Source organism: Pholis gunnellus (assembly GCF_910591455.1).
Source record: "Pholis gunnellus genome assembly, chromosome: 6".
Lineage (NCBI taxonomy): Eukaryota > Metazoa > Chordata > Actinopteri > Perciformes > Pholidae > Pholis > Pholis gunnellus.
This window is the reverse complement of record NC_136532.1, coordinates 22,893,360-22,917,648: the sequence shown is the minus strand read 5'-3', so window position 1 is coordinate 22,917,648 and position 24,289 is coordinate 22,893,360.

Genomic DNA, 24,289 nt, shown 5'->3' with positions numbered 1-24,289 from the left:
AAGGGTATTTTATGTTTAGACTCATAGCCATGGTAGAAAAACTACTCTCTTTCATTTAGTTTCTTTCACTCTCTTTTTCTTTACAATTTTGAAAACAGAACTGCACATCATACTGACCTTTTTCTTCATCATTTTCCTTTAGAAAAATTATAATTTATTACATTTACTGCCCAGTCATACAATACCAGTGGGGTTATAAATAATACAATGACCTTCACAGCCATGAACTTTAACCATCACAGCCACCTGTGAAATTTAAAAAGAAAATGCCAAAATGGAGGCCCTGTTACACGTTAAACATGCTGGGTCTGGGTTTCTAATTGCACTCAACACGCAGGGTTCAGTTCTGTACTTCGCGTGCAGAGAGCCCTATACAATATTTTCAGCTTACACTCATCTGCAACTGCCACAGCTGTGCCTCTCACCTGTATGGACAACTCACAGCAGGGATGTTCCTGTGAATGAAGCATGACTAGAGCTGGTACATGCTTTCATGCTCTGGTGGACAGAGTACACACAGGCCTCCACACACACACACACACACACGCACAACAACATGCTGATGGCAACAAAGCACGCACACTGGTAACCCTAGCTTGCACACAACAGGTGAACAGAGAGTTTGAGGTGTACACACGGAGCAATGGGAGCATATAAAGTCATAAAATATCAAATATTCAGAGGCTGCATGAGACTATGATTCTGCATGAGACTAATTACGTACAGTACGAACATTATGACCGTGCGTGAGTAAAAAAATAGGGAGAGGAGCACATATGCAGCTAACAAGGTTAAGAAAGATCAAATATAGAATGAGCCATGAATATTCATGAGTGTGAAGCATGCCGGAATCCTGCGAAGCATGAACATAATAACACAAGCAGGAGACTACATCACTGTAAAGACACCCACATGATTTATGCACATGCTTTCCCGGTGGAGATTGGCTTTTCCTTGCGGCAATAACAGGAGAGACAAACTTATTGAACTTGGGAGGTGAAAATATAATTTAAAAAATACTCTAAAAAAGAAGTTTTCCTATATAATATAGTACGGCCTTGGAATTAACCTAAAAACGAGCCATGTCCGGTGCCGTGACAGTCAGTCACTTCTCCCTGGAGTGGTTTAATGCTGATATGACAGAGTTTAATCTTGTGACTTTTCTCAAACCCATTGCTTTGATGTGGGGGGGGGGGGGTTGAGTACAGTGGAACTGCACCAAATTGCACCCGAGACTCCACAAAGGTTTCGGTGGCACCCCACAGCAGGCATTCCACAGAGTCACCTTGATTGGCTCAATAGGCCGTGAAAACCAGCCAATGGCGGCTCACGTGCAGTGTTCTTTTAACGAGGATCAGCAGTCAGCCAGCCGTTCGGTTGCTAAGAGAAAGTGAATCTCCATCAATAATGATTAGTCAGTGCCGAGCACTCCGTCTCACCCTTTCTCTCCAGCTGTATGAATATAGATGGTTGTTTCCTCTCCACCAATATACAACATAATTACTTCTAGTGAACTGTCGAGTGCTGAAAAGAAAGTTTAGCATTAGCCTACTTCACTGGAGCCTCGGTATTCATGTCCCGTGTGACACCGAAAATCAGTGTTACTAAGTTATTGTAGATTATATAATGTTACTATGTCGCTTACATATCGTAGCCGACATTACGTTTAGCCCACGTAACTACGTAACAAACGTACTTATGATCCAAACCAAGACCTTTTTGTTTATAGGTAAATACACATCTGAGCAGACAAATGTGACGTGCAGATTTCCCCAAGGCGTCATTCTGGAGCCTCTGCTGTCAAACATCTACATTGGCTCAGATGACGGAAAACAACATAAAAATATAGATAAATACACAATACATTTATATAGATATCATAGCTTTATCACCAATGGACTGTGGTCCAATACAAGTTCTGAATAAGTGACATTGAACAATTCAACGATTGGATGTGCCAGAATTTTCTTTCAAGACAAAACGAGGTATTTGTATTTGGAGCCAAGCAGGAATTAAAAACCACACACCAAGCCAGACATTTTGGTTTCCGACCTGAATTTCAACAGTCGCATTAATACACAATGTCAGCCTAATATTACCTTAAGAATATATCAAGGATTAAAAGATTTATGTCTCAGCAGGATTTGGGAAAACTTGTCCACTCATTTATCTCTAGTAGACTCTACTACAGTAACGGTGTCTCTTCAGGTGTCCCAAAAGAAATCGATTAGACAGCTGCAGCTGATTCAGAACGCTGCTGCTCAAGTCCTCACTAAGACCAAGAAAGTGAATCGCAACACATCACTTTTAAGGTTTTACACTGGCTTCCAGTCTGTCACATAATACATGTCAAAATGTCAGTGTTGGTTTGTAAAGCCACTAATGGTTTAGGGCCAAAATGCATCTCCAATCCTCCATCCAGACCTCTCGGGTCATCTAGGACAGGTCTGCTGCCTGTACCCAAAGTCAAAGTTGAACACAGAAAAGGAGTGTTTAGTTTTTATGCACCGTATATCTGCAACTCTCAGTTGTTGTTTTTTAAATACAGGCAAATACTTTTCTGTTTCCTGCTGCTTTTTATTAAATCAAATGGTCTTTTTTTCTTAAACTGCACTCTAACTTTCTTTTTCATTCTTTTTCAGCTTGTTTTATTTTGGCTCTTTAATGAAAGTTTTTAATTGTATTTAAATGTCCTTTTGTGGTGGGTTTCTTTTGCACTTTGTCTCAATGTGTTTGATGTTTTATGTTGAGCACTCTGAATTGCCTTGATGCTGAAATGTGCTATATAAATAAACTTGCCTTGCCTCCAGTACGTTTCAGATACGCCGCTTGACCACATTTGTACAGAACCCCTGAGAATACAACTGTTGTTTCTGCTCGTCTTTTGTCAGAATTAAATCTTACCTTCGCTAGCCTCCAAGTGATGCAATTCCCTGAGGAGTTGCCGGCAGGCGAGCAGATATCAGCCTCTGAGCTCTCAGCTCATTGCCCACCGGCAGCTGAGCAGGCTCTGCATACATGGCTCATAGCGTGGGAGCAGGAAATAACATGCCTGTATGCTGAGCCCATAGAGCGTGATTGTGAAGGTGAACGGACACAAGAAAATCAGGTCCTTCCCACCCACTGAGCTAGTTACATACCTTCCATTTTGGATGCAGAAAGCTTTAGTCAATACGTTTGAAAATATCAAACAAACATTGAGTGGCATTTTAGTTAAACTGGGGAAAGGCAGCCAGTCATTTTAGCATATTAGGCGTCTGATTGCCACATTCATTTTCTCATTTAGCTTCAGACATGCTACATAACTACATGTATTCACCCACTTAGGTTTGCTCAAATGATATTTATGCCGTGCCGCGTTGTACATATGCATATACAGTCTATGATTCCGCTGGAAGGGAAACCAATTTCCCTTCCTGCACCGTAACTAAAAGCGTTTGGAGAAAAATAGAAAATGGATTGCATTAACGTGCAGTGCACACTGCGTGGCAGAATGGATATTGGATCATTCCTGTGGTCCCCCACGAGCACAGAGAGGGAAAAAAATGAAAGCAGTCAAGTAGTAAGTATGATGGCACCCGCGGGAACTACCTCAAAAGCCCACATCTGTAACCCTATTCCTGTCCAGCGACACAACGCGGTGGTCAATGGTGGGGAATCGGATGCGATGATCATTCCAAAGACCAGCGATGGATTATCAGTTTTTCCTCTACGTGAGTCCGGCTCTGTCTATTTACTTCGGAGTGCGTGTGTGTGTTTACTGAGTGAAATTTCTGATAGGGGCCCCTTCTGGCGACTCGGAGGCCAGAGGTCCCTGGAGAGGGTGCATCCTTTAATTCCTCTAAACAAATAGATAGCGGGTTTGCCAAAGCGCCTCTGTGGTGGCACAAGACCAACAACACACAGCTGCCTGGCTGGCTGCAGACGATTCCCCTCCAAGACATGCTCGGGAGGATGGAGATCAGAGAGAGAGAGAGAGAATGTGTGCGAGAGAACACCGAGTGCTGCGACGGGAGAGGGAGGCGGACAGACAGACGGGGAGGAGGATGGGAGCGGTAGCAGAGCAGCATAGAGAGAAGCAAGCGAACCTGAAGGACAGATGATGCAAGACGGGAACGTGTTTATGTGTGAGAGAGATGCAGCAGATATATGCCTGCTCCTAAGATTGAAATTCATCCAAGGCAGAATACAAACCCCGTCATATTTGTATTCCAGACGTTTGCAAACAGACAGATAAACCTACTTTTAATCAAATAAAAGTCCAACCACATTTTATTCCCAATACCTTACATGATCATGATCTCACAGCGCAAATTTGAACTTTTCCTCTCACGTATGAAGCCATTTCCACCACAGCTGAGTAAATATTTTGATTTAAATGTACTGCTGAAGCTGACATTTGCATTTCAGAGTGAAATATTTTACTGTGCCGTTTTTGCCAGCCATAGCTATAGCTATGTTTCAGATAAAGATTTTACATATAAAACACGAGATTATTAATGTGATGCATCGTTGTAGATTTAACTATCCAACAGTACAAAGTGGTATCTTTATTACATTGACTCCCAGTTGGTTTAGCGTGATGCCCTAAATTCTATTTTAGAACGGACAATTACTCAACAGACGTGAGTTTTATCTGTAGATACATAAAGCATCTATAGGCAAATATATACATAAATTCCATGAAAAAGAATTACGTAGTGTTTGCATCCCATGAGCGGGATGATAAAAAGGTTGAAATGCTTTTTCTTCTGCATCAGTAATTGCAATTGAATCTATTATCATAATATATATTAACTCTTATTACTTAGAACATTTCATAAATGAATCTTAGCTAGTTTTTTTTGTAAAAATCTTTTGCTGAAGATTCTAAATATGTTTTCCTGACACCCACATGTAAGCTACATGTGCGTTCTACAAACACTTTCACACTTAATGTCAAGTCAATTTTATTTAAATATCCCTAAATCACAAATGTGCCCCAAGGGACTCTACACACTTTCAAGAATCTTAGTTTGGAAAAGGAAAATCTCCCTCCCCGAAAACCCACATAAGCTCACACTGATTACACTATACAGGGGGCAATGCCTATAGCTGCATGATGTAAAACTGTAGCCAAAACAGTGCAATCCGGCCGTCACATCATGCATTGAGCCGAGTCATTGACTGTGGCGTTATCGTTGCTTAAACAGATGGAGCCGGCATTCTCTTTGTATCTCGCAGGGTAGGTCACCAAGCTCACCAAAACAGTTTTAATTAACCCAGATCTCTGTAGGGTGAGTTTCTCCTAATCCGCATGTGCTCGCGGCTTGGCACCACCACCCGCTTGGTGTTACGCAACTCTTCCTGCAAGCCAAGACATGCTACACACACACACACACACACACACACACCTCATCTGCCCTCTCCTCAGGTTGTTTAAAGGAACAATCTGCTGTGGAACATTTCAGCTCTGGCAAAATACAGCTTTCGGCAATGTAACTTACGTTTCAAGGTCTATTTTGTTATCTGCTGGTATAGTTTTTTTATTACTGGGAATAACAGATCATAGAGTAATGGCATGTCAAAAACTTGAGAGTGTATCCATAATAGAGTTTAATGGGAAAAGAGATGACTTCTCTATTCTGGAACATCAATAGTAAATGTCAGGCTTTGGTGTCATTCCCTCAATATCAAAGAGCAAATTTTTCTTTCTAGTGTCATACTTTTGCACTGATATTTGACTGTAAAACAGGAAGAAATCCACCACTTCTTCATTTCTCTGAAGCCCAGAATGCAATGCAACACACTGTCACGTTTGATAATGAGTCTGGAGAACAATCTGGTAAGTAATTTCATCGCTTTACTATGTTTCTGCAAATTTGCCTCCAAAGAGAGTAAGGATGTAGTATTAAGGAAGAACATGACATTAAATTGCTAATTCATGACACCTGTTAACAATTGACAGTCATCTAAGCTAAAGGAAGAACTCTGTGTCATGAGTCTGTCTTGACATCAGCTCTTAATTAGCACTTCATACCTCAGCTTGAGCACAACTGAACAAATATTGCTTTCTCCAAGCTGTTCACAATTAAAGCCTTAACTTATTTGCAACATGCCTCACCTGAGGAAAAGGACATATTGTAGTGTGGTCTTGTTCTCCTCATCTCAGACAGGGTTTCAGTTTCTTGCTGTATATGTTGTAGGTCAGCCTGTAGACAAGAGTGCAAGCTACTCATACTCTGAAACGTTTTTCTAACTGCCCAGTGAATCAACTGAATTTGATCCCAAACACTAGTGTAAGCACTCTGAGGTTCAATTTCCTCTCAGTCCAGCTCAGAAGACCCTTTTGTCACTGCAGACATTTTGACATACGCTACATCAGAAACTAATAACATTACCAATGGCTTGGTGCCATGTATGTGAGCCAATGCAAGTAAGGCAACATTGATAACATCAGGGACTTGGTAGTGCCACAGTTTAATGCAATGCATGCCATTATCAGTGTTATAATGTAGGCCTATGTTTAATAAGTCTAAGTTTAAAGGAAATATATCATGAAAAACTTTTGCAATGTTGTGCACATAAATCTGGGTATCTGGAGTGCTTACCAACCCACAAACCGGAGGTTTCTTATCAGTTTCTTGTCAGTTTCTTGTGGGCTGCTTGGATCAGAAAACATGAGATTACTACGTCACATGCAGGCTCATTAGAATATACCACCCCCAATCGGAGTATCTCCACCGACACGTTGAGAACTACCTTTGCGAAGGTGCATCATATTCTTCACAGGCCAATCAGAGAAGACTGTGCTTTTTCGTGAAAGGATCTTAAAGAGAAAACGGAGCCTTTCGAACCGAGGGTGAATACTGGAATATGCAAAATAATGTGTTTTGTGAACATTAAAGCATGTAAACATGTTCTAGTAGAAACCCCAAATACATGTATGAACCCTCAATGTGCATGCTATGTCCTTTTTTATAATTTTGGTTTGGCCAGATTCAGTCAGAACAGGAAAATTGCGTTTTGTCCACCCCAATCACAATGCCTGTGAGATGCAACAGAAGAGTACAACTAATTTAGATAATGCCTCCTTCTACTGACAGAGCATTGACATATTGATGGTATGCATGGAACACATTTTCTTGTATAACAGGATACTCCATTTGTCGGTAAGCCTACATGTATGGATGTCTGAAACGTTCCATCTTGACAGGTTGCAGCCACACCATGATGTGTGTCCCACATGTTACTTCCAGCAACCGGTTATCTGCTACACTTACTCTCGGGCATGGTCTAAGTGATGGTTCAGGAGTCGGAGAAAAACGGGGTCGAGGGGAACATGACAGCTGGTAAAAAAGAAAAGAAAAAAGAAAGCAGCAGCTCCGTCTGATGGTATCAATGAGGAGACAGGGCAGGTGGTGCAACTTCAAAGCAGCTTAGATAGATGGGAGATATTGTCATCTGAAAGATGGCATGCTTTGATACGAGTCAGTGCAGCGATAGTGACGATCAAAGTGACGTCTTTAATGCAAACCATGGATGATCTTATCATGGTTGCATGGATACAGATCACCAGCAATTAAATTGTAAAAGCCATGTCTTTAATTATACATGGGCAGCACACATTGTTTGTAACACTTTTTTGCTTTTAACCATCGTTCTTCTGCCCTGTCCTTAATGTGGGCAATTAACATTCTGGATGCATTTTCTCACTTTATTTCAGCGATGCATTACATTCAAGTGGTTTTGCTGTTCTATTTTGAAGGCACATTTAAATTGTGATTTTCACCACTCAGGTTCAGTGCTCATCCACAGGCACAGAGGGGCCTTGCTGCAGCTTTCCCTCTAATGACACAGCAGCTTAATTCACTCAAGTTTGTGAGCCGTATTCAATACGTCTCACCGTGTTTAAGCACAACAGGAAGTGATTTTCAAAACCCCTGTGAGTGTTCAACACTGACAACCGCTGTGAACACTTTATGGGCTTAGCTAAAGCAGCAAACAAACTACAGCTCTCCCCACGTCACTGCCTCAAGGAAACCATTTTAGTTAATCCTTGTCCCATAGACCTTGGTAGGGGGGTGGGGGGGTCCAGAAATTAATTTAACCACTTTAAAGTCCCCTATTGCTACAATTCAAGACTTAATTTCTCACTAGAAATCTTTCCTGAAACCATTAATCTTTGTATCGCGCATATCTGATGGAAAGTCAAGGGGCTTGCAACATATTATGAATTTTACAGGAGTGGTAACAAGAGAAGCCATCACATTTTCTCAAGTTGACCTCTGTTGTAGCTGGGATAGCATTCTCTTAATCTGGTGGTTTGGTACTTTAATCTGCCTCACATATGGTCTTCTGGATAAATCAGACAAGCTCTTCTCTGCACAGTGCTACACTGGCGGTATCAACATGTATAACTATAGCTGCAATTAGCCAGAGTCAACTCTCATCTACTGTATTCACACTTTCATTTCTGTCTGACACCCTCCCACTAAGACAGTTTCTGTCACCTTATGTGTCAGCATACGGAGAAACTATGGGGCGAATTCACAAATAATTGATTAAAGAATTGATTGAATTATCCCTGGAGTGTATAAAGTAGCTTTCACTTCATTTGAATCAGGCTGGTTGTCCATCTGTGTATTAGCGTGCATCTTTTTGTGCCTCTGCTTGTGTCGCCATGTGCGTCTTCTGTCTAACAAGTAACAGCCTGATCACAGGTTTATCACTCCATATGTCTAAATAAGGACAGTATTAATGATAATTAAAAAAAGAATGAATAAAGTATTTATGTTTTTATATTACCAAATACCATATCCCTTGTAGGTTGCTTGTCACTGTTCAACAAAGAGAACAGTCCATGGGTTGAGTTGAGGGTCGGTTGTTTACATTTTTAATAGCAAGAGCTGAAGTGTATGCCAAATTAAATTAGATTGTGGAAGGTAAAGCCCAGAGAGATCCACTTTTTTCACAAAGACAGATGCAGGAAAAGCTGAATCAGTTGTTGCGTTGAGTTAAAGCCATAGACTGTACATTGTCACCGTGACATCACCCACTGGTTAGTAGACTATGGTTTTCAGGCCTCAAGTTTGGCATTTTGGCTGCTGCCATTTGGGTTTTTAGCAATCAGAAGTGGTGAGAGAGGGTTGAGAACAATTGAATGCTGAAAAATACATTTTTAGGCGACCCAAATGTTACAACACATTGCAAAGTCTTATCACAAAAACACGACTCCAAGACCATACTTAGCCGTGGTAGCGACCCGCCAATCACAAGGTAGTCATGCTCTAAAGTATATTCTGCTTTATCGTATCATGATGTATTGAAGAAGACTTGAAACAAGCGATTGACACCATGATCACAATGTTTACTGAGGTAGTAAATCAATAGAGAAATAGGGTAGTTTTCTAACCGACTCCTAAATACAATCTAACTTCAGATAATGCAAGTCTAAGCACCTTCTCCATTCGCTTCCCTTTTCAGAACCGGAGGTTGCAGCATGGTTACAGCTTCGGCTCCCTATAAACTGTCAAAACTCACCATTAGGCCCACTCTGCTGAAACCTCTGAGTCCAACACTGCTTGTTGCTGCAACTCCCTCAACTATCCCAATATCCTGATGTGATTCACGCTTTGGAATTGTTGTCATGCTACCATCCTATGATCACGTACGGTATGTTTACAGCGATCTCTGATTCTGCACCACTACATGTATTAGGGATGTGTTGGATTCTTGAAGAGCTCCCTCAAAGAGTATAGGACCTATCTGTATATCCATTTGCAATACAGCTTCAGTCAGAGACTTGTCACAGAATTCACACTCAGTACTTTACAAGTAGTTTCTTAAATGCAATGGGTTCTTGAAAAGTGGAAAACCAACCTTGTCACAATATCCCATGTAACAACAGCGCAGCATCTGCATCTGTGAAACTTAATTTAAGGGTTGTCGCTGTGGCTCACATAATTCTTGGCATGGTTGACTCCATACGCCACGAGTCAGTACCATTAATTCAAATAGTTCCCCGAAAGAGGTCTTCATTCCCAGAGTCACCGCAGGGGAAACACATCATCAATCACGCAATCCTGTTGAGCTCTTCCAGTTTGACTTGCCTTATTGTTCATGGGCTCACAGATTCAGAAGCTGCCCTGTGAGATGAACATAGCTGGGACTCGACTGGCATCCTCAGAAATTTGTAAACTCAGAGATGACATTTATTCAGACATCTAAATGCCATGATAATTATCTAAAAAGCACTAATACAAATCAGAAGATCATTACAATATTAATATAGCATGAGGAGTGGCAGGATAGATGATATGTTAACATAACATTTAGTTCCCCAGTCAATTGCTTGTTAAAGCCAATAAATAAGCAGTTCATTCCCAATCCGGGTCATGACAACACATTTAGAAGATTCCACATGTATCTGACAACCTTTCTAAATGATAGAAGTTTATATAAAATGGCTTTGCTCTCATTTCTGAGGCCTCTAACTGGATGTTGTTAGGATTAAGCAGCAGAATGAGCGTTTGCGGTTAAAAGGTGGGCTGGATATCCTGTCTGTTGGCACATATTTTCAGACATGATAGATGCAGTAGGTACAATAAAAGAGCTTTTTTTAAAAAACTACATTTTAAAGCAGGGATTAACCTCCATTGGTTGTAATTAGATGAAGCAGTCACTTCCACTCCACCACAATGGATTTGTGTACCAGTGGCTCCAAACATGCTGGTGCTCCATTTTCTCAGGGATTCATTTGTCTGTGTTGAGTGCTCACCTTGGATATAGAGCTAAAGGAGGTAAATGGGCTCTGTGCCAGGGTGTTTAGGATTTGGCACTGAGCTGTCATTAGACCCCTACTTCTCAAACCACTACACACACATACATGTATGTGCTCTGAACCCTTCCTGGGAAAGGCGGCCATATATCATCGCACAAATGACACGATTCTGCATCACTGAACACTTCACATACTGTAGTTTTTGTAAATCACATTCAATCAGTTAAACTGTTCATTGCAGATAAACAGCAGAATATCATCAGGCAGAAAAGTGATGATCTTCTCATTGTTCCCTTTGATTTGACCTTCTAGTCACTTGTTCTGGTGCTTGTGTTGGTGTAATAACCGCCAGCCCTCAAAGCCTCCGATTCTCCAAATCATACTGTTGCGCAGAGCTTAAGAGAGAAACATCTTTTCAAAAGAGCAACACCAGACCTATTTAATCAACAAAGGGGTGGTGATTCAGATATCTGTGACATGCATGACTAGACTGGAAGAAAGTAGCCTCAAGCAGGTTGACCGGTGGGTGCAACACTTCTTGATTGCTGTGTTAAAATATTCTGCCACTGTCTGCTTTCCTGTATCTCCTCAAACACTCTATGCCATCAATTGGAATCATTACATGCACTTATTATGAATAATTTAAGACATGTGCTGTATATGGCCTTTGGCATCAGCAAATCTGGAAAACCATAAACGATAGCTGATATGTTTTGGTAACATAAAGACAGGAGATAGTTAGGTAACAGATGTGACTGCCAGGTAGCAAGGGAAATTAAATAGTCATCTTATAAAACGTATGGGAACTTTTCTCTTTTTTCCATGTTTGGGGGTTATCAATTTAACGTACATTCAGCCTTTTCATTCGTGTGTGTGCACTGCATGCACATGTTATGAGCAATATAATATTAATGTACCTCAGAATTCTGGTGCAGAAAGACCATTTCAACTGATTTATATCCATTGCATTTCATTTAAAATCAGACATATTTGAATGATACCTTCAGAACCACTGATTTAATATCCATCAAACAACATCTCACTTTTGATTGATGGTGTGCAATGTACAGCATTTAGCATGTACAATGCATATACATAGAGTAGGATATATATTTTTAGTTCATTGCGTAAAAGCAATATGGAGCTCCTAAGGGGGGATGAGAATCTTGTGTTCCAAACTTTTGCATCCTCTCAAGAAACGCGTGCGTTCTCCAAAGAAACACTTGCATTCTCCGAAGAAATATTGAGTGGATAAAAGTAGTAGCGGTCAAATCCCAAGGGAGAAGAAGAAGAGAGTGAACTGGTGCAAAGATGCTGGAAGATAAGCCATCAGTTAATGGCTGTTGCACCTCCAAACGGCAGCCACAGAAAGTTTGCTGATCCCGTAGCGCCTCGACTCCATTGCCGGATCAGCAAACTTTCTGTTGGCTCTGTTGCACTGGTTTACCCCGCTGGCCTCCAGCCCACCTCTCGAAAATACATTTCTATGAACCTCTCCCATGGGTGTGTGCACTCCATTGCTGTGGTTGTTTCCATGGTGCCAAACTGATCCAGACCCACACATTTTTCTTCATTACCTATAATGAAAAACTCTGGACCCTGTACATCTTTTTTGTTCATCTCTTTCTCCCATCATGTTCTTTCCGGGGCTCCGTAAAGCCAAGATTAACCTCCACTGGCTATAATTCTGTGGAGCAGCCCCCAACACTTTTGTGAAACATATTCATGTACAAACAGCTTAAACCTGCTGCTGGTGTCCATTTTCTCTGTGATTCATTTGTCTGCATTGAGGACTCAGCTTGGACAAGGAGCTCAAGGAGGTAAATGGGTTTTGTAACAGCGAGTTTAGGATTTGGCAGTGATATGTCATTAGACCCCTGCTTCCAGACATGCACACACATTCACACGTGTGCTTTCCTCGCATCTTGGATAGCTTGTAAGTCATTATGCAGATGACACAATCCTTCATGACCGAGACGGAACAGCACACCATCATGTGTAATTTTCTTTCAAATCGTTACGCAGATGACTCAATCCTGCATCACAAACAGCACACTATCATGTCTATTTTTTTCTGTAAAATGTAGTTTCATTTCTCTATCAATGTATATGATAATCATTGCATACAATTAGCCTGGTGCCATTTAGATGTTCAAAAGATGGTCTACGTGAGTTCTGCAAATTTGCAGCACTTTAGAACAGTGGGATGAGGGTGGTCTGATTAATTCATCTCCTGGATTGAACAAAGTGTTCTTGTATGACAACCACTTGGGTGAGAATGGATAATCTCTCTGCTGCAACAAAAAGCACACATGGCCAAGAGCTAAACAACCCATCCCACCATACAAGTCTTATTTACCAGCCACAAAACCAAAGCTGCCACTTAATGAATCAGCACATCTTCACAGTCAGCCATTTTAGAAGAAGACAATACAGCATTCAAATCCATAGTTCCATTGGAGACAAAAAACCCAACGTGGAGGATTATCCCTTCAGCAAATTAGGCCAAAGAAAAACAGCTAATGTGTTAAAATTGGAGAGAAAAGGGAGGAAGAAAAATCTTTATGGGTTGAACAAGATACAAACAGGCCGATAATCCGCTTTTAACAAGATGAGTGATCATGGCCTTTTGTCAGTGCGTTGAAGCTGCACAATCAATGGTGGTGATTTAGCCCCCCATGAGCTCCAGGGCCCCCTCTGTAGCAGATGTCTGGATCTTCATTTATCAGGCACATGTTTTGCACAAGACAGCGCCTTTGCCTGTGGTGTGGCTGATCAGAACTAGCGGCAGCGGGGCTGAGAGGAGTTTAGAGGAGGCAGGAGAGGACGACTGTGGGGGCAATTGGTACAGACAGAAAAGCAAAGACAAAGAGGACAAGAAGCAGGAGGGAAACACTAGGGATGTAGATTCGCACGGAGGCAAAGGCTGAAGGCTCTTTACACGTCCACTGCCCTGCTGTCGGGTAAATGCCATCTTTACAGATGAGTCTGTAGCTGTTGGCATTTGCAATGTACCTCCTACACTTTATCCTCCACTCCTCTTCGCTTACTTATTCTCATCACTGTGTCTCATCTTACACAGGCTCCTCCGGGAACAGCCCAAGATTGACATTATCTAAATCTGGTACACTTTCAGAAATATCAATAAGCAATATTCATGTTGGAAATCAGAGTTGGTTAAGTAAAGGTGATGGACAGGAATAATCACACTCTGAGGTATGGTATTGATTTATTTTTAGTAGCAGTGTTGTGGCCATTATAGGCTACAAGTCTAGCCTAGCACTGGACTGTCATGTTGAGGGTATGTGGCTAAATACTTCTTAGTATTTCCCTTCGCCCACACTGTTAAACATAACCACAAAAGAATTCCCAAGACAAACAATCAAGTCAATGCTGTTCCCATATTGAAACAGAGACAACCATGTGGGGAAAACTTCATCGTGACTTAATTTGACGTAATTTGATTTGATCATTGTCGGTGAGACTATTATTGAAATATTGGCTCGTTCCTGCTGGTAGTTGCGGATTCATTTTATTTTGAAGCAACTGCAGTCAAACCCAGGCTTGAATGTCCATTTTAAGATTTTCCTTTTTTTGTCAGGAATAACCACAAGCACACTCAGATGGGAACCATGGTGACAGCACTGTACTGACTTTATCAGCATATTATTAACTTTTTTTTGGTCATGCGCAATTTAGGTTTCACCCCGAGGCATCCAAAATATTTTGAACATTTGTGTCCTACTAAAATGAACGCCGCCTCTATAGCAATTTTCTCTGAAGGCCATGAAGCTCATGAAAAATAGATTTTGAAAGCCTTGAAATATTTTTATTCTGCCTCCAAACCTCTCTGCTCATACAATAGCAAAACTAACAATAGATGTATTATTGAGACAGGAAATGCCTGACAAAAATCATCCTCTGCCTCCAGTAATAAGAGTGATTGTCCCGAGAGATTTGAAGGAACTGTGAGCACACCCAGAGCTGGAGCGTCCTAATAAAATTGCCCTGCTTGCTCTTAATTCCACAATATTCTCTCTGTTGTTATTGTCCATCTCTGAGAATGTAGGTCAGAGGCAGGATGTTGATGTTCTGCTGAGAGGTAGATTTAAACCGCCGCTCAGCCTGTCACAGCCCCTGACTCGATGACTGAACGTCGAGTTCACACCTATCCTCAGAGATAAAGACTGAAATTGAATTTCTCTTCTTCCTTCAGACTTCTATTTACCCTATAAGAACAAACATGTTGGCTCTTAGCCTCAGCTGCAGCCATTATTATTGCATTAAAGCTAATGGAACAGGGTTCCTGTTGCTCATCTTCATTTTATACCCTCCTGCAGAATATGCAGAGCAAAACACTCTGATGTAGTACTCTGATAACAACGATACACTCACAGCACCCTCCCAGCCCTGTTCAGAGACCTACATAATTGACACCCTGTCTGTACTTGAGACTATTCAGCCAGATTTTTCTATCTACATCTATTTAGTGTCAATCAGATACACTTTTGGTTTGTGTCCACGGGATCCCTCATTTCCACACTCCCCATTCATTGTCTACGTAAGCAACCGCCCAATGCATTGAGAGACGGGCCGTCACGATGGCCGCTCCTCATTCTTTCAAGTGGAGGAGTAGGCTACATTATGCAAATCAGCGGTGTTCAGCGTGACTCGCGGCTTCTGGAAACTCCAAGAAAACATTTAAATTAACCATCGGCGATCAAAAAAAACAAACACATTTCCCTCACGCCCCATTATACTGCTACTTGACTTGAATACAACTTTCTTCACACACTTGCTGATGAACAACTTCAATCGTGTTGAGGCCATCATCTATCTCAATTTCTGAATTCAAGACAACATTGATAATGTTCCTTTTTGCTTGCTGGCAAACTGGCAACTACATGTTCAGCTCTTCTTTGTTTTAGTTGATAGACTATAGAATATCTTTCTAACTTATTTTGAAATGAAAAAACTATTCCATGACATCACCTTGGGCTTAAGGACATTTTGACACGCATTTCTAACTATCTTTTAGACCAAATGATATATTGAGAAAATGATTGGCATATTAATGGATAATAAAGGTTAGAACCAGTAGCTGCAGCCCCATCCATGTCAAATATCAATTCATTTCAACACAGATAATAGTTGGGTTTTAAGTAGACATACCATGGATATGGAAATAGTGTATTTTGATACTATATTTGAATAGTGGTCTTGTAAGCCAGACAATAAATAGAATACTTTAGATATATATTATAATCATCAACTACAATTCCTGTAGTGCTTCACGGTACAGTAATCTAACTCAAGAGCAGTGGTGGACATTGAACTATATTCAATGTTCTTAATGATTAGTGACCTCCATCATGCGTGAGCTTGGATTACAAAAAAAAGATTAAAAAAAAAGAAGACAAAAAAAAAAAAGATTAAGACCCTGACTGGTTGTCAAACGCTCACAGCATGAGGAATATACTTTTTTCATCTCCTGAGTATGAATTGACTGACTTGCTTGAATGATCTTGTGAGATGAAATCCTTTCAAAAAGGCGTCACTGAAAGATAAAGATTTAAAATGATTGTTGAACAGCACTGATCCATTACACTGGCCACATCTTTACTATCCCATTACCCTGTTTAGAGCTCTGAATCACCACACACACCTCACATTTTCTCCAATTCAAAGAAATGGCCATTCAGTCAGAATATCAGGCTACTACTCTATACAGCAGCCAAATGTCAATGGCTAATTACTAATGGTTGCCTTACTCAGGTTCCCAAGGTCTCAGCTAATTGGCTATTTAGACCCAGGGAAATAGCATCGCCTCAAGGCCAGTCACCCCTGGATACCTGGTAATAGCAACCTGAGTTTCATGAGTAGGACACAGAGGAGGATTAATCAGTCAAGTGCGAGTAGACAAAGTAATGGGTTTAAAAGACGCTGTACGACGGACGTATCTTTCCAGGTTACAGCACAAACCTAATGACCCATTTAAAAAAAGTATAAAGGGTTAATGGAGCCTGGTCTTGTGAAATGTAGTGAAATCAGCACGATGAAAGGAAATAACATGGTCCAAGCATGTAATTTGAGAGAAGTGCATCTTAAACCACAAGAGGATTGGCGGAGATTGGCCTTCAAACTATAGCTTGCCAATGGAATAGAGCAGAGGGAAGTGAAGTGGTTGGAGGTTAGGGGGTTGGATGGAGAGAGACATTTCCAATAACCCAGCTTCGTCTCCCAATGAATGCTAAAAGTTGTTTTTTTCGACTCTAACCCCATAACCTTGCCATTAAACCTAAACTAGCCTTACTGTACTTAGAGTTAGTGGAAGAAATAATCCCACATTCATTGGGTTTTGGCAAAACATTTGGTATATATATTTGATGGACAATAATATGACTTTTCTAAGACTAACACATAACATCTGTTGTGACAGCAAGCTGCATGTGATGTAATCATTTCCAGCTCTGTGGCGAGGAAAGCACTGGCAGACGGATTCAGCAATCAGCTGTGTTGAAATGAGCAGACACAGTTCCACAGTTGTTAAAGTGAAGTCCAGCTTTTTAATATGTCCTGTTTGTTGTGCTGTGCTAAGTAAATGTCTGTTATGTTGCTGTTGGGGTAATTCTTCTATTCTTTCCGATAGACACGCTTGACTTTGAGAATATTGAGGGGCTACTTTGGAGCGCTTGTGACGAGACTGAATTTCCCTTATCTGATAATCACAAATCCGTGGCAGATATGATTGAGTTCAGAGATATATTGAGGCTAAATTTAGATGTAAATTTGCAGATTTAAAGACGAGCAAGAATTACTTGTCCTGAAACTTTTCTGCACACATTAGGAATCTCATTTCCCCTTATTTTGCACTGAACATGTAAAAATGGACTGTAGACCTCTTTGTGTCGATACTAAATAAATATGTACAAAAAATAAACCAACACAAATCCTGTTCTGAACTGAACTTGTTTGACTTACTCAACCAAACTATTAATTTCTGACCTGACATGTGGTATTGCAGGATCCTTGTGGTAGTGTTCACATCAGGTTTGTCCACATACACACATTTGGGTTTATTGGTATTATTAGGTTTACAAATGTACACAGTTAGTGTTCAAAGTCCTTTGAATTATAAAACTATGTCTGTGGTAAAAAAAAATGATTAAAATACCCCACAAATTGTTCTGCAAATTGTCAACATTTGTATTTTCAGCAATTAAATCTAAACATACAAAAGGGATTTACAGGGAGTCTGGGAAAAAATATATTATATCGGGCTACTGCCAATATAAGTATATAGTACAAGACTTCAGATAAACTGACGAAAGCCAGTATGCACAGAAGAGATGATCTTTACATAATGAAAGAAGCAATGCAAGTTAAGGCTCTTGAAGAAACATTCATTCTCTGTTCTTTTTAGGGAAGGTGGATGCTTCACACATTATCTTTTTTCGGCACATTTTCCTCCCTCACACTCACTTCTGGGAGTCAGTCAGTACAAGCAGAGCTGTGGACACAAGAACACTTTTAAATAGATCACACGGTACAGGAGACTGGTACTGGCTTACATATGGGGTCTGATCTAAACACGGCCTCTAGGATGTTAGTCGGAGTTATGAACAGCAACCATATAATCATCTGCATGCTTTAAGCTCGTACTGTATAACACAAAACAGCTGAATCAGGCCTAAAATATTGAACTAAAATAGGACACTCAGTAACTGTTTGTGTAAATGATCAGTTATGTACAGCTGCACATAAGCATATGAAATATCACAAACCCAACATATAACAGATCGCCGTCCTGTCATACATACAACCTTTATGCTTTTTTTTGGTAAGGACAACATTTAATAGACTTGAAAAGGGCGGTTAAACTTAGCGCACGACTCAAACAATCTGTTGGATGCATTATTTCCGTTTTATGTTGCATAACCAAATGAACCAGACCAAGTAATAGAGTAGTTATTAGTTCCCCTACCCCCAAATATCAGAGGTGTGTTTTTTATTCCCAGTGGCATGAAAAAAGAAAAGAAAAATAGCATGAGTCAGCTCTATGGGCTCTAGCACTGAGGCCACCGCGCACACAGACTATTCTATTTTCAGCCACATCCACTCTTAAACACTCTCCTGAGATGTAGCCTAAGTTCTATCCTGGTGCAACAGAATGTCAGCAAAAACAAATAAATAAAAACAGTGCACCCCTCTTTGAGAATGTAAAGTAAATGAAGTAGATTAAGCAGTCAGACATAGTGTTTGTTTACGATTGGAACAATGACCCTCACCTGCCCACTACAGCCTCCCAACACAAGAGATTACACACTGCTGAATGGTTAATCGGACTGATGAATAAATTCATGCTCTGGAGTGTGTGTATGTGTCATATACCATTGGGTTCAGTAGAATAGGGTTTAACATAAGCCCCCAAACTATTTGCAGTCCGTACGGAGGTGACAAATCTTTGAGGCGAATTGGACCAAGGCGAGGTCAGACTGCCGACAAAAGCAATTTCCCCTTTAGTAACACACCCCACACATATACACACAAACTTGGTTTTCAACAATGGAAATCCATCCATTGTAATGACGAGTATTAGTGTGTTTGTATTGCCTTGTGGTTAGATTTGTCTGGTATTTATTAAAATGCATCACGAGAAAACTGCAATAGTTTTTATTCAACTTCCAGTTCACTTTTTAAGACCAGAATTATGAAGTGATTAGCAGCTGAAGTGAAATACAAAAAAACTGACCATTAAGTATAAAAACAATGAGAGAATTAGAATAAGAAAATACATAAGAATTGCATTCATTATAAGCCAATTTAAATAAATCGGTTTTCTTAAATAGCTCAATACATGTCCATAACTGGTTGATTAGACTATTTATCTATTCATATTGAAGAATTGCATAGGAACACAGCAGTGAAACAAATACAGATAGATGCTACACTGAGAGCTGAACAAAGCGACTTTTAAAAACGTTTAAGTTGTATCTCTAGTCTAGACACACGGGTTTAGCCGTTGGGGCGACAGCTGAATGGAGGGAGACCGTCACGGGTCGGCCGTGGTCGGCCCTGCTACGACGCGGCTGTCCCTGCTGTGAGCTTGTAGAAGAAATGTATGTCATCACGGATTTGGGATTGGCACACTACGGCTAATGCAGACCGGCTCCGGTCCATGGGAGAAAAAAAATGTAGTCGGGGGTTGGAAGTTTGTATTTGAAGACCAAATATTTTATGTTATGCAATCTGACAAGGCCTTTTACTTTAAATGTTTCTGAATGAAGAAATAAAGATAAATGGTTACGTATAATGGATGGATGTGGATGTCTTCAATACAAACTTTATTTCATCTCACTTAACGGTTGACTCCATCTGTGCTCTTTAGTGGGGTTTTGGAAATGCCCACGCAGCCGTTACTGAACGTTAGTCAGCATTAGCTGTGCTAAGTTTGGGAATACCTGAAAAGAGGTTAGCTTGGATTTTTTTTTAAATGGGGTTGTCTATAAACTCCCGTGTTTTGCGAGGTAAAATTACCATTTTTGTCAATGAAGTCTATCTGACGGCAAGATAAAGCGGCTGTAGACGAGAGCAGCAGAACAATTATATACGCTGTATTTAGAATATTGTCACCGCTTTATCTTGCCGTCAGAGAGCCCTTTTCTTCAGGGAAAATGCGTCCTCTATGCTCTCTTCAAAGTCAAAAGACTCCATTGACAAAAACAGTTATTTTACCTGGCAGAACTTGCTGGTTTACTGCAGCATTCATCGGTTGGTGAGTTTGTGTTATTCTGGTCCGAACTAATATGGCGTCCACAGCAGTATATTGGTAACTTTCTGTGCCAGTACCCGTGTCTGCTTCTCCAAACGGGAGGCGTGAAGACAGCCGATCTATGTTACTGTATGTCATACATGGACTATAATGCGTAATGTATACTGTATTTAGCAGCTTCATCATGCAGAAACCTATGGTAAGTGGGAAAAGTTGTTTGGAAGGGCTTACAAAAAGAGCATTTAGACACTAGAAAATACACAATGTATAACATTTGACTGTTCGGATTTTAAAACGTGGGGAACACACAGCTGGGAAGCTCCATTTAAAGAATACAGTAACAAAAGTATATCGGTCAAGTTTTAAATTTTAAACGGATTGCACTTGCAAATGTTTGGCGAGCCGAGCATTTGCAAATTATGTAAAGGGGTGTTTTTTACTGAGTCACTAACACTTTCAGACATAAACACATACACTTTTAAACAGCTGCACTAAAAAGTAAAGACCCATTGCATTTTTTACGGATGTGGAGCAAAGTTACTGTTATTTTTATTTTTATTTTGCTTTCTAGTTAAAGGGAAGATGCCTGTTCTGGTAAAATTGCACAGCACAAGCTGCCCACGTTTGTGTTTATCAGCAAAGGAATAGCCTGTATAAAATGCATAAATAACAACCAGTCATTACCTTCAATAGTAAGCACTGCATTATGCATGCTACGCCTGCACTTTTTATTTTAAATCTTTGGTCAAACGACGTGCCTCACTTGAGAATTTAGCTAATGGTTCATTTATCTGACTTATGTTGTGAATTATATTCACTCGACTCAGTTCACATTAGCCTTACACAATCCCCAACTCCCAAGCTTGTTGCAGTCAAAGGACTGACTATTTGCTGGAATTAACCACACACTCTGCTCTTTCATGAATATCCGTTAGAACTGGAGCGTTCTCTGCAAACCTACATATTGATGGATAACAATTGTCAGTGTCAACAGACATCAATTTGAATCAATAAACAGAAATTACATGTGGTCAAAACTGAAAAGCCAGCATCTTAATTTGTCAAAGTAAAAAAAAAAAGAAACTTAAAAACACAGTAATACATTTGCCCATTGTTCCAGCAAAATTCTATTGCTCCCCGATGGTGGATATATATCGTGTGAAATGATGCGATACAGTACGGAAACCTATACCGCATTAACACTCAATTAAGGTCTCATCCTAGCCAGGCCTCAGTGCTATCGGCTGTCCCACATCCCAGGCATAGATCTGCCATCTCATGCTACACGCTGACACACAGCACGGCGCCAGGACGAATACCACAGCCCAGTCGAGAGGGCAGGGCGATAAGAGAACTCAGCATTTCAACCGGCAGAGCAGAACCCGAGCCCTGGAATCTAGCGGAGCTTAAGAGTGACAACGGATCGATACCTGTGATTAATTAACTTCTAATGAGTTCAGCTGAGCGTTGAGAGACCCAGAAAGTTGGACGCATCCCATCATCTCTTTCTCTCTGACCTATCCCCCCCCCCCCCCCCCCCCCCCCATCCTTTCGTGCACCTATCGATCTGATTTGAAGACAAATGAAGACTCTTTTTTTTATATTTGTCATGTCACTCTTTCCTCTTTAATTGAATTGTCAAATAATAATAACATCTGAAATGTATAAACCGTGCACTAACCTGAAATGCATCGCTAGTTTCCAATTTTGGATTGTTAGCTGTCTCAGCGTCACAGGTAATGCAGTTATCTCATTGTTAACCATTCCTATTATTGAGCTTCAATAACACATAGAAGATCGAATGCTATTGGGCCGACCTGATTTCCTGTAGCTACTAAAGTCAGAGCTGCGTAAGTCGCGGTAAAGTCAATGCAGCGACGGTAGACACACAGGTTCCCACTTGTGATTACCCCAGCAGTCATTACGATCCTTCAGAGAGTGAGCGTGAAAGCTGGGAGTGCAGAAACAATGGAGATGAATGGCGATGTGAATAGGGAAGAGAATTGGGGAGCCGAGGCGCCGCGTGTAGCTTGCTCTGCCATTTTCACTCTCCATTTCTCAGCTCTGAGGGCCCGTGCGCAGAGTTATTTGTCTTGCAGTGAAATTAGTAATCTCGACGCCATCCATCATTGGCTGACCTGCTATTGATCGCCGGTACACCTTCTCTTTTCAACTAAATTATTTTACCAAAAAAAAAAAGGGAATAACAAATGCCTGCACACTCTGAGTGGTCCGCACATTTTCCCCGCCTCAGCAAAAGACTCGGAGGAAGAAAAAAAATGTAGCGTTACAGAGACATGTCAAGCAATTCTATTTGAAGAGATTAGAGTTGTTGTTTAGAAGGTGACAAGTGTGGAACGGGTTTAAACCAACATAGACTTTGAAGCGGGGGAGGGGGGGGGGGAGTGATTTCAGCTTGCGAGGCTTGTTATACACCAGTGACACCTCAGTGACAGATGCTGTATGCTGCTCCCTTGTCCTAAACAATGTAGTGTACAGAGTGGAACATGCTGATACAAGCATCGACTTCTAAATGTTTCAGAGCTGAGGTACATGCCCTCTGCTGTAGAAATACTTTTCACAGCATTCTGTATCTAAATATAAACTTTCAATTTTGACTACAGCTATCAAAATGCACTGCCGTGCACCAAAATGAGGTCAAGTGCAGTTTTTTTGTTGGTCTAGACTTTTTCCATTACACAGTCAATAATAAAGACAGCCTGCTATTGATCAATGATGCCCCAATAACTATCAAAACGCAGTACACAGAGGTCATTTGTCACCGCACCGTCACTCGTGTCCCTTCCGATGGCATGACTACAATAGGATTTGCTGCTGCGAGTTAGATTATGAGTTTAGCGGCTTGCAGTCGGTGCATGATACAAACACTGACATGATACAGAAGGACCGTTTGAGGTTGGCGTGAGTGGGAGAGAGCTATCCAGTGCAACAAAAATACAGAGAAGGGGAATGTCACTGTGACAGAGAAACACATTACAGCGGTATTAATTACATTACCGCTCTATTTAATTGAAGAAAGAGAGAGGGATTGTGGGAGCATATTGGTAATGGCTGGCTGCGGTTTCCAAAACCTGCAAAGAGGCAGATTAGTGAAAGTGAGATTATCGTGTGTGGGGGGGGGGGAGTAGTGTTTATCAAGGGAGGGGTTGAAACCTAGCGGTGCATGACACCCAACCTCTGCATCAAATGTGTGCATGCATGCGTGTTGGTGTGTGCAAAGTGACAGGATGGGATGGTAAGGTTCGTGTGGTAAATCCCTTTAGGAGCAGATCAACACCAGGGCAAAGCGTTGAGGTACACAGTCCGCTACACTGAGCCCACTGTTTCACATCTGACCAACATGCATTTTCCTATTTACAAATCCCTAATCCCTAAAACCCAGAAGTGGGACACTTTAGCAGAGTTCTCCACTATATAATCACAGTAGAGCAAACTGTAATCCCACAGGCTCCATGTTCTATCAAGTGTACCGTACATGTTGTGTTCATCACACGGCACAACTCATAAACCCTGTTGAAAAGATGAGGCGAACTCTCGAGCCCTCTGACAGTCTGCTCTCTACCAGACACACCAACTTTCTCTATCCTTATCTCAATCCTTCCATTCCTCCTCACCTTTCCAGCCCCCATATTCCCGTGGGTTCTTTCACACGCATTATATAGCCTCTCAGGCATCCGGCGTTCTGTCTTCTTCAAATGTCTTTGCGCTGTGGACTTTGAACTGTGGATGCCCCG